This window comes from Bemisia tabaci, unplaced genomic scaffold, assembly GCF_918797505.1.
Source record: "Bemisia tabaci unplaced genomic scaffold, PGI_BMITA_v3".
Lineage (NCBI taxonomy): Eukaryota > Metazoa > Arthropoda > Insecta > Hemiptera > Aleyrodidae > Bemisia > Bemisia tabaci.
The window spans coordinates 5,924-16,555 of NW_027311784.1; the positions used below are offsets into that span (position 1 = coordinate 5,924).

At 35.2% G+C, this 10,632-nt stretch overlaps 1 long non-coding RNA gene across 1 annotated transcript; it reads left to right on the forward strand.

Annotated features, from left to right (window-relative positions):
- Nucleotides 1–2,367: 2,367 nt before the first annotated feature.
- On the forward strand, nt 2,368–6,670 carry LOC140225920 (uncharacterized). Its single transcript, XR_011900767.1, has 2 exons — nt 2,368–4,019; nt 5,466–6,670. It is a non-coding gene; the product is annotated as an uncharacterized lncRNA (long non-coding RNA).
- Nucleotides 6,671–10,632: the final 3,962 nt, after the last annotated feature.

Sequence of the window (10,632 nt, forward strand, 5' to 3'; positions counted from 1 at the left end):
ACTTATGAATTCACCTCTTTTTTTGGATTTTTGATCCGTCGAATTTTACGTGTTCGTAAATACCCAAAAAAGCCATTTTTTGATTTTAAAAGAAATATGTTCAATCGATTTCTCGTCTGATTCCGCATCTATCGATTTGTCATACTTGGCGGGGAAACGATTGGTATAGAAGTTATGACCATTTTTATACGCGGGTTTCGACGCGCCGCACCCATTACGCACCGTTACAGCCGTCCTGGGCTCCTCGCCGCGTGGCCTATAGCGACTGGTTCATCGACTTTACTCAACTTTTTAGTTTTAACTGACTTACTCAAGAGATAATTTGTAATAATACAGTTTTTGTGCCCAGTGATTTGTTGTTCTAACCCATAGTTAATAGCCAGTTCTAAGTGTCAGAGACCATCCAGGCAAACGAATAATGTAGAATAAGTAGAAAATGACTGAGATAAGTGACTGTTCGAAGCTGTGACGGAAAGAGAACTGATATTTGGGCTACATTTTGCAATAAGGAACTAGAATTATCGGCTCATTTAAGAAACAACGTATGTGCCATTAGTTTCTTTATGCAAATAAGTGCTTTTACGGATAGGTCAGAAATTATGGTACCTCATGCCAGAATGACGTTTATTTAGCGAGGGATATTAGAAGCATACCTGCGGGGTTATTAGGAAGTATTAATTACCTTTGGATCGATTAGAAATCTGGGATTAGATAGACAAAAGTTAGTTCGCAGTGCAGATAGTGCAAATAATGTCGTCAGGAACAGACCTCTATTTCGAAAAAATGATAATGTAATTACATGAATCTATTCTTGAACGAAACTTATAGTCTCTGTGAAGCTCTTTAAAATGATGGATATCGATGAAGATTATTAGCGTCACTTGAAATGGATATTTATACGTATTAATTGAGAACGACAATATTCAAAAGTAGGGAAAACGTAACATTACAATCTTCCTTTTCATCGCAACGGAATCAGTGTCGTGGCATGAATTGCGATGAATCGATTGTTATGCCATTTAAACCTACGTAAAAGGATCGATAAACAGGGTGTTCGCAGCGAAAACCTTAATAATCGATTCTTTACCATAGGTTTAGATGGCATAACAATCGATAAATCGCAATTCACGCCACGCCACTGTGAGGTTCGGTATACTCCGTTTTCCGCGAGAGATGAGGATTTTGTATGATACCACTATTTTAACGCCAGTGCGCGCGGCTGGTATCGCGCTCAAATTGAAGGCGCACAATCGTGAGAAGAGAACAAAAGTGAGGGCGGATACAGCTTTAAAGTGAAGTATTCAGCTGCCGCTTCTTGTTTTCTGCGTTTAATTGTGTGATTCAAATTTGACCCTTTTGATCAAACAATTACTTGTTTGCGATTGAAGTGCAATCAGTGTTCGAAACTCACTTTTGAGTTTCAGGAGCCATGTCGCGCATCAAGCCCGATTTTTAGGCGCCATTGAAGATTTTTTAGGGGCCAAATTGACTTTTTGCCTATATTTTACGCATATTTATTTAGTTAGACGCAAGATGTTTTCGTAACAGAACTAGTAAGTAGCTGTAACTTGGGTAAGACAAAAGCACTAAGAATGAAATTGTGAAGAATAGAAATAGAGTTTTTTTTTTTTTTAATTCAAATAGATTTGTTTTCTTTCTTTATGTGACTTCTTATGAAAATCAAGATTTTTCGGGAGCAATTTTTAGGGGCCACGTTGGCGCAGTACCTTCATTTTTTAGGTGCCATGGCCGATTTTTTAGGCGCATTTGGCGCGTTAGCGCCTGTGAGTTTCGAACACTGAGTGCAATATTAGTATTTAAAAAAAAAGCGAATGAAAGAAGATGCGGTAATATTTTTAATTGCAATACATAAGATCTAAATAACGATTTTGTCTCTCAAGTCACCGATTCTTCTCCCTGAGATAACAACGGAAATTTTCGAGTTCAGGTAAAGTGATCGATAATTAAAGTGACAGTATGGGAACACACTCTCAAAGGCGCAAGTGAAACTATTTATAAAAGTCCCGAGGGGTTTTCTTCATAGAGAAGAATGCCTCTGCAAGTTATAAGTATATCGGATTATAGCCGATGTCTCATATTATCCAATCATCACTTTTGCACTTAAAGACTAATGGAAGCCTTTCGTTTACCCATCATTCAGAACTACTCAATACTCTTGATACGCGCGTTATTTGATTAGAAACGGTTGTTGGAATAATTATTTTTAGCACAACTCTTACTCGGAAATGGATAAACCAAGATATTTTAATACGCTAGTATAGACAAAAACTATTTGTCTTTAAGCTTTGTATACCTCTGTACTAAAACGAAAATAAATTAAATTTAACAATTCAACAACAGCAAAATGATATTCTGGGACTTTTTCAGAGCATCCGCGGAAAAAAAGCTTGTATGCGGAGACAAAATTCGAGAAGGTCAATTGGACTGCATTCTGCAATTAGGAACTACAATTTCTGGCTCTGTTCAGGAACAACGTATGTGCCATTAGTTTCCCTATGCACAAAAGTGTTTTTACGGATGATGCAGAAATTGTTGTTCCAAATTGCAAAATGGAGTCCAATTGGATTTACCTGACTTTTTTGCGACTATCCTCCTTCTCTCCTCCTTCCCTTTTCCTCCTTTCCTGATCTTCCTTTTTTGTTTTGGAATATCCAAGCAAAAAATTAGCTTGCATCGGAGACACAATGCGGGGCGATGAATTGGACTGCATTCTGCAATTAGGAACTAAAATTTCTGGCTCTGTACAGGAACAACGTATGTGCCATTAGATTCCCTATGCACAAAAGTGTTTTTGCGGATGATGCAGAAATTGTTGTTCCAAATTGCAAAATGAAGTCCAATAATTGGATTTACCTAACTTTTTTGCGACTTACGGAATATTAGCTTGCATCGAATATACATCAAAGGTGGATTGGACTGCATTTTTCGATTGAGAACTACGATTTCTGGCTTAGTTTAGGAACAACGAATGTGCCATTAGTTTCCCTATGCACAAAAGTTTTCACAAATGAGACAAATATTGTAGTTCTGAATTGCAAAATGAAGTCCAATTGGAATTACCTAACCTTTTTTGCAAGTCACACCTCCCAGTTTAGAGCAAAAACTGTTGCAAGTTGCTTCTTATTTCAGTGCACGCATGGTGATTCCGTGACAATTTTGAGAACGGAGAAAAAACTACGTTGTTTTGAACGCAAAATAAAGTTCTGCGTTGATTAATTTTCCCCATCATCATCACATTATAGACGCTCTTGTTTCTGGAACATTCTGGAACAGTTCATTTAGAAATTTCCTCTCTTTTTCGCCCCTCCCCAAAGGGTTTTGGGTTAAGTATGTTTCTTTTGTTTTGAACTTTTACGGACTTTTACCCCTCCCTTCCCCCAAAAAATACATCCTCATAGCGTTCTTTTCGTTTCTTATTGTTTACACAATTTAATCCTTTTTCATTGTTTTGTAGTCTCGAAGTTTCTCGAAGAACAGAACAGGGATTTTCAAATCCTGTTTACAATAAAGAGGTCCCTCCACCTCAATGGAACAAAAGGGATGCATTTTTGTCCTTTTGTTCCGTAAAATTCGGGTTTCCCGCCACAGGACAACGAGGAAATAGTTTCTAAATTACATCCTAATTGCAGGAGGGGTCAGCAGAGGGGGGTGGGAATTTTGGAGGTGGCTACAGACCAACCGAGCTTACAAAAGGGAGACCCCTTCCCTAAAGTTCAATCAGTGTGAGTTTAGAAAGCGAAGAAGTTCCATGGGTGAACAGGTCAGAGGGTCAGTGGTTCAGTGGCTTAGTTGTTTAGTGGTTCAGTTCAGTGCTTCAGTGCTTCAGTGCTTCAGTGCTTCAGTGCTTCAGTGCTTCAGTGCTTCAGTGCTTCAGTGCTTCAGTGCTTCAGTGTTTCAGTGTTTCAGTGTTTCAGTGGTAGTGATTTAGTGGTACACTGCAGTCAGCAACCGGAATTCCAACATTTGTAGTAACTCAATTTGGATTAAGATCCTAATATGTAAGTGAACCTTATAGCTTACTCATGCTTTCTATTTTTGTACACTTGAAATTTTGATAGTTTTAATTTTAAATTTTTTATTTTTCAAATTTTTATTTTTTCAATTTAAAAATTTCAAATTTAAATTTTGAATTTACAAATTTCAAATTTTGAATTTTCAAATTTTTAATTTTTATTTTTCAAAGTTAAATAAAGCAGTCATTTTTCAAATTGAAATTTTTTCGCTTATAAATTATAAATTTTAGGTATATTCTATAGTATTTTATCATTACTACGGCCGTACCAGGTTTAAATTTTTATTAATCATCGTTTTAGGTACTCGTATTCTCAGATAAAAGATAAAGGAAAAAAGAAGGTAAATAAATAAAAAAGGAATAAGGAAAGTAATAATATTTTATTCCAATTCATTCCAATTCTATGGATCAACAGTATATTAAGGTGATTCGATGGACGCCATTTTGTCAGACGCATGCGATATATCGCATCAATTAGTTCCATTTTTTTAGGTACTTGTCATTTTTCTCCAATTTTGAAATCGCAATTCTGTTGTCAGGAGACTAAAGTACTCACTTACCAATTTTAACAAAGAAATTCAACGTAATAAAGGCGTGGTTTTTTTTAGAGAGAAAATATCGCATTCGAAAGCAGTTTCGATATCAGTATCGAATGCGATGTTTTCTCTCAAAAAAAAACCACGCCTTTATTACGTTGAATTTCTTTGTTAAAATTGGTAAGTGAGTGCTTTAGTCTCCTGATGACAGAATTGCAATCTCAAAATATAGAAAAATGACGAGTAGCTGAAAAAATGGAACCAATTGATGCGATAAATCGCATGCCGTTCTGACACAAAATATGGCGTTCATCGAATCACCTTCATTGTTTTCCTGCAATTTGCACAGATCTACACAACCAAAAAAACCCTTAGATTGTGAAAACTTTCTTGAATTCTTGAGTAATTTTCAGCGCTTGCTCTGAAAAAATAAACGAGAATCAACCCTCAAAATCGCAGATTTTTTAATAGAAGTGAACATTCGTTTGGTTAAAGTTTAAAAGTAATCAATCAAAGTATTTATTAATTGGACTGCATTTTGCAATATGGAACTATAAATTCTAGCCCGGTTTAAAAACAACGTATGTGCCATTAGTGTGCGCTATGCACATAAGTGTTTTTTTCAGATGAGCCAGAATTTATAGGTCCAAATTGCAAAATGTAGTCGAATTGTCCAATCGCTCTCATGCTTTTTGACTTATATTGTTGCTATTTTCTTTTAGGTCATTTTTTTTGCATTCTTGAATCTTGAGTAATTTTTAGCGCCTAGTCAAATTTTTTTTTTTTTTTTATTTTATTTTTTATTTTTATTTATGAACAATTATTCATTAATAACCCAATTATTTTCATGCTTTTAGACTTTTAAGAATTCTTTTTTTTATTTTTGTTTGTTTCAGGTCATTATTTTGCATCCAGAATCGCATCAAAATACATTGATTAAATAAAAAATGCGCAACTACACCTCCACGTTTGAAAATCTCCGATGGTGTTCCACTTTCAGAAAAGAAAAGTAATCAAGGAATCTCCCTCAAATTCTCCGTAAATATTATAGAATGACTGAAAAACTCATATTAATGAAAAATTCATAAAAATGAAAAACTGCTGATTAGTTCTGGTTGAAAATAATAAAACAAGAGCAGAGATTTGCGACGTCACAGTCAAAGATAAGTATTTTCAACCTTCAGCTATCGATATTCGAACTCTCGTTAAAGTTTTAGTAAAAAAAAATTGCGCACAGGCTATAATTTTAATTTACATTAGATCTTTAGCAGCTCTGCTTCCTTCATTTTTCCATTTTTCCAGATCGGCAAAACAGTAATGAAGTTTCCGGCATTTTGCTTTTTGAATGAAATCAACTTATTTTATGGGACTAAATTTTTATTTTTCCTCTTCAAAGGCTTCATGCTAATTTTTCTTTCTCCTTCCTCGTGTATTTATCTCTTTTAAATTGACAAGAGACAGGGTCAGAGCACAAGCTACTCTCAGCATACTGATCGCGGATAAAATTGCTTTACAGAATTGGTAGTTTTTCTCAAACATCATATTACTTTTTCTCTCCATGTTTTTTTCAAATCTTTATCATGTTTTTTTTTTATCTATTTCTTTTTACATCGATAAGAAACGAACACAGTGAAAGTTGTTTCATCTTCTTTCATTTTTCTTTTTTTTCTTTTATATATTCTAAATACCTCAAACTAATTTTCCAATTTTGAGCTCGCCCACTCGGGAGAGCTCTTTGCGATCGATTTCTTTTAGCATTGGTAGTGTCCGTGGCGACGAATGGATGGTTCTCGTTGCCGTCAGAGGAACGGCCAAAATCCCATTGATTTCAAGGTCTAAAAGTTGAATTTTCGCGGGTTACAGTTTTCCTCCGTCGAACATTTCCGTTCCCTCATTCAACTGAGGATTAATTGTTCCTCGTTTGCTACACTAGAGAGCAGCACTTTCCAGTGGCCGAGCATATCATAGCATGTTGCTATGGTTTTATATCAAATAACCTAATTGTATGTTATCATCCTCTTATCTTTTCAATGCAGTTTTTGTGTGCAGTTGTACTTGCAATTGTTATTATTTCTTAAAATAAAAAACATGGTGACCTCGACGTGATTTAATAATTTGTTCAATTAATTTTAAGTTACTAAGACTAAGATTGAGATTTGCGCATAATTAATGGATAATCCTTAAGATTGCCGTTATTGGTACCATAGAAGGTTAATTAACCTCAAAATAATTGCATGCTTGAGAGCTCGGTTGAGACTCGCATTGGGATCCTTTCAGAGTTTGTTTAAACCTCATATTAAGAATGCTTTAGGATTCGTTTGAGCCCCTCGCATCAAGAATGCTTGGGAATTCGTTTGAGCCTCGCATTTAGAATGCTTGAGAATTCGTTTGAGCCTCGCATTGAGTTTCTTTAGAGTTCGTTTTAACCTTAAAATACAGATGCATGAAGTGCTCTTTCGAGCTCCGTGCTATTTATAGTGCGCGAGGTGCTCCATTGAGCCACCCCATACCTACAAAGGCGTGATGTGCTCCATTGAGCCACTCGCATACAAAGGCTTGAAGTGGTCTCTCGAGCTCCACGCTAAAATTCAAGTGAATTCCTTTTCAGCTCTTAGTGTATACCATAAGTATTGTGTAAGAATTATGGCAGAAACGTTCCTCCAAACCGTGCTAAATTATAGTTTCTTTGAACTCTGTGCCGATAAAAATTCAGAATTTCAGACTGCCAGCTTAACAAAGTATAACCTTAATTCAAGTTGGCGACTTGATTTAAAAAAAAAAATTAAAATTAAATCATATGGTTTCATTACATTGGTGACAAGTTAAGAAAAAGCTTATCAACGATGAAAGCCAGAAACAAAAATGCGATGGCAAAAATAGCCATTGCAACATTTGCCGCAAAATCACATTCATAAAAGATAATTCCATTTCTCTCTCTTTATTTCTCTTTATTTATTGTAATGTGAAAAATTTGTCATATGAAATTACGTCATAACATTTTGCATCGGCATGTAACCTCTGATAATTGGGTAAAGATTCATTTAATACATATACAATTTCAGAAAAAATCATTAAGGTGAAACCACCAGTTACAGACACCCGCAAAAATGTGACCAGTTATAGACACCCTTCGTCTAAATATGGTATTAATAAGAAAGAAGTGACTCGGTTCTTTGTGTGTTGTTTTTTAATTCAACTCACTTGAGAATGTGGGTTGAATTAAAAACAACACACAAAGAACCGAGTCACTTCTTTCTTAGTAATACCATATTTAGACGAAGGGTGTCTATAACTGGTCACATTTTTGCGGGTGTCTGTAACTGGTGGTTTCACCTTAATAGTTGTTAATAGTTTCCCAAAGGCGAGCTCTCCAACACAGTAGTGTTGGAACCAGCAGCTTGTTTCTTCTTCTTTCAGATTGGCAAGAAACGGGTGCAGTGGAAAGCAGTTCATACCTAATTTTATTTTGCTCTCTTCATTTTATTTCGTAACTACCTCTTATTAATTTCTCTTTCTTTATTTATTCTTTCTTCCATCTTTCATTAGCGTCTCCTCTGAAGACCCAGATACACTTGCGAATTAGAAGCGCTTGTTGAAAGTGAAACACCAATAGGAAAGGAAGATTTTGATAGCTAGACGTCGAGCGATCGAAATCCCGGTTTCCTATTGATGTTTCACTTTTAACAAGCGCTTCTAACTTGCAAGTGTATCTGCCACTTTACACCATTTGCAGTTGAAGTACATATTGTAATTGGACGTATTTCTGTCAAACGGAACTATGTGCCTTAAGACATGAGCTCTGAAACCCATAAAAATACATGCATAACAGGGCTCACGTCATAATGCACATAGTTCCGTTTAACAGAAATACATCCGATTGAAACTACTAATTCTTTTTCCCTCACAAAAGCACTTATCTGCAAACTACTAATATTTCTGAAATAAGACAAATTATCAATTCCTCTACTGTACAGCATGGTCCAATTAAGACGTATCATAAAGTCACATTTTGATCATTGAATCGCTCATTAATGATGTTTGATATTTTAAGTATTTAAAATCAGAACAATTATAATTGGACTGCATTTTGCAATTTGGAACTGTAAATTCTGGCTTATCTGAAAAAACACTTACGTGCTTAGGGAAACTAATGGCACATACGTTCTCTTTAAACCGGGCCAGCCTTTATAGTTCCAAATTGCAAAATGCAGTCCAATTATGCTGCGTTCAAAAAGCCACTTGAAATGACTAATTATTTGCTCACAGAATAAATAGCTCAGGAGAACAAATAGCGTAAAAACAATTGCACTAAGGTGATTCGATGGACGCCATATTATGTGTCACAGCAACATGCGATATCGCATCGACTGGTTCCATTTTTTCAGCTACCCATTATTTTTCTCGAAGTTTGAGATCGCAATAATGTTGTGAGGAGACTGAGGAATTCACTTAACAATTTTGACAAACAAATTTTACTTAATAAAGCCGTGGTTTTTTTAGAGGAAAAATATCGCACTCGATACTGATATCGAAACTGCACTCGAGTGCGATATTTTCTCTCTAAAAAATCCACGCCTTTATTACGTTGAATTTGTTTGTCAAAATTGGTGAGGGAATTCTTCAGTCTCCTGACAACAGAATTGCGATCTCAAAATTCGAGAAAAATGACGAGTGGCTGAAAAAATGGAACTAATCGATGCGACACAAAATATGGCGTCCATCGAATCACCTTAAGTTCCAAATATTTGCACGGAATGAATTTAGCATTAGAAAAGAGGAGGTATGAGTTTTGACAAATATATTAAGCAAAAATCAAAACTAATTTGTTATTTTTATTTTCAAGTTAGGTTTAGGTTAAGAACTAATCATTCCTTTTTTTTTTCTTCTTAGTCTGTTTCAGGTCGGAAAGAAACGAAGAGGATGGATGCTCCGCATGTTGAGTCATTGAGGACGGAAGTAGTGCCCTCCTTAATGTGTATTATTTCCATATAATTTAGAAAGTAGTAATTACTAGTATGATTGAAATTTTATCCAATCAATTTTTAATTAATTTCATTCATAAAATCCATAAAAATAATTATATTTTAAACGTGCCGTATCCTTAAGATGATTCAACGGACGCAATTTTTTGTGCCAGAACGACGTGCGATATATCGAATCGATTCGTTCTGAAATTTCAGCTACCTGTCATTTTTTTCGAATTTTGAGATCGTTCTTCTGTTGTCATGAGTCTGAAGAATTCATATTCCAAATTTGACAAACAAATTCAACGTAATAAAGGCGTGGTTTTTTTAGAGGAAAAATACTGATACCGATACTGACATCGAAACTGCACTCGAATGCGATATTTTTCCTCTAAAAATACCGCGCCTTTGTGAAGTTGAATTTCTTTGCGAAATTTGGTACATGAATTCTTCAGTCTCATGAAAAGAGAAGTGCGATTTTAAAATTCGCAAGAAATGACGAGTAGCTGAAATTATGAAATGAATCGATGCTATATATCGCACGTCGCTCTGACACAAAAAATGGCGTCCGTCGAATCACCTTAACTTGAATGCCCTCAGCTGCTTAAAGGGATATAAGAAGTATTTGCTATTCCTTCCAGTTCTGCGCATGGTTCTCATTTAATTTAGTCAAATAATATTGCATTTAACTGGAAGAAATTAAACTGCATTACGCAAAAATAAATTATCTTTTTCGGTTCACCGTAGAAAAAACACGAGTTTCCTTTTTCCAACATAAGTAGGTGAATTTTGAAGAGCCAAGAATATTAATTCTTTTTTGCGTAATGCAGTTCAATTACTACAACTGAATGCAAACTTGTAATTGGATTACACTTTGTAATAAGGAACCATTATCTCTTGCCAATTTTAGAAATAACACACATGCCATTGGTTTCCCTATTCAGATATGTGCTTTTATGAGAGCTAGAGATAGTGGTTTCTCATTGCAAAATGTGATCCAATGATGTTGCAAGTCCAAAGAGAGTATGAAACTGCAATTCAAATTAAAATTTGGGAAAATAACGTTTGATTCATTATGGCATAATGCATCGACTAAAAT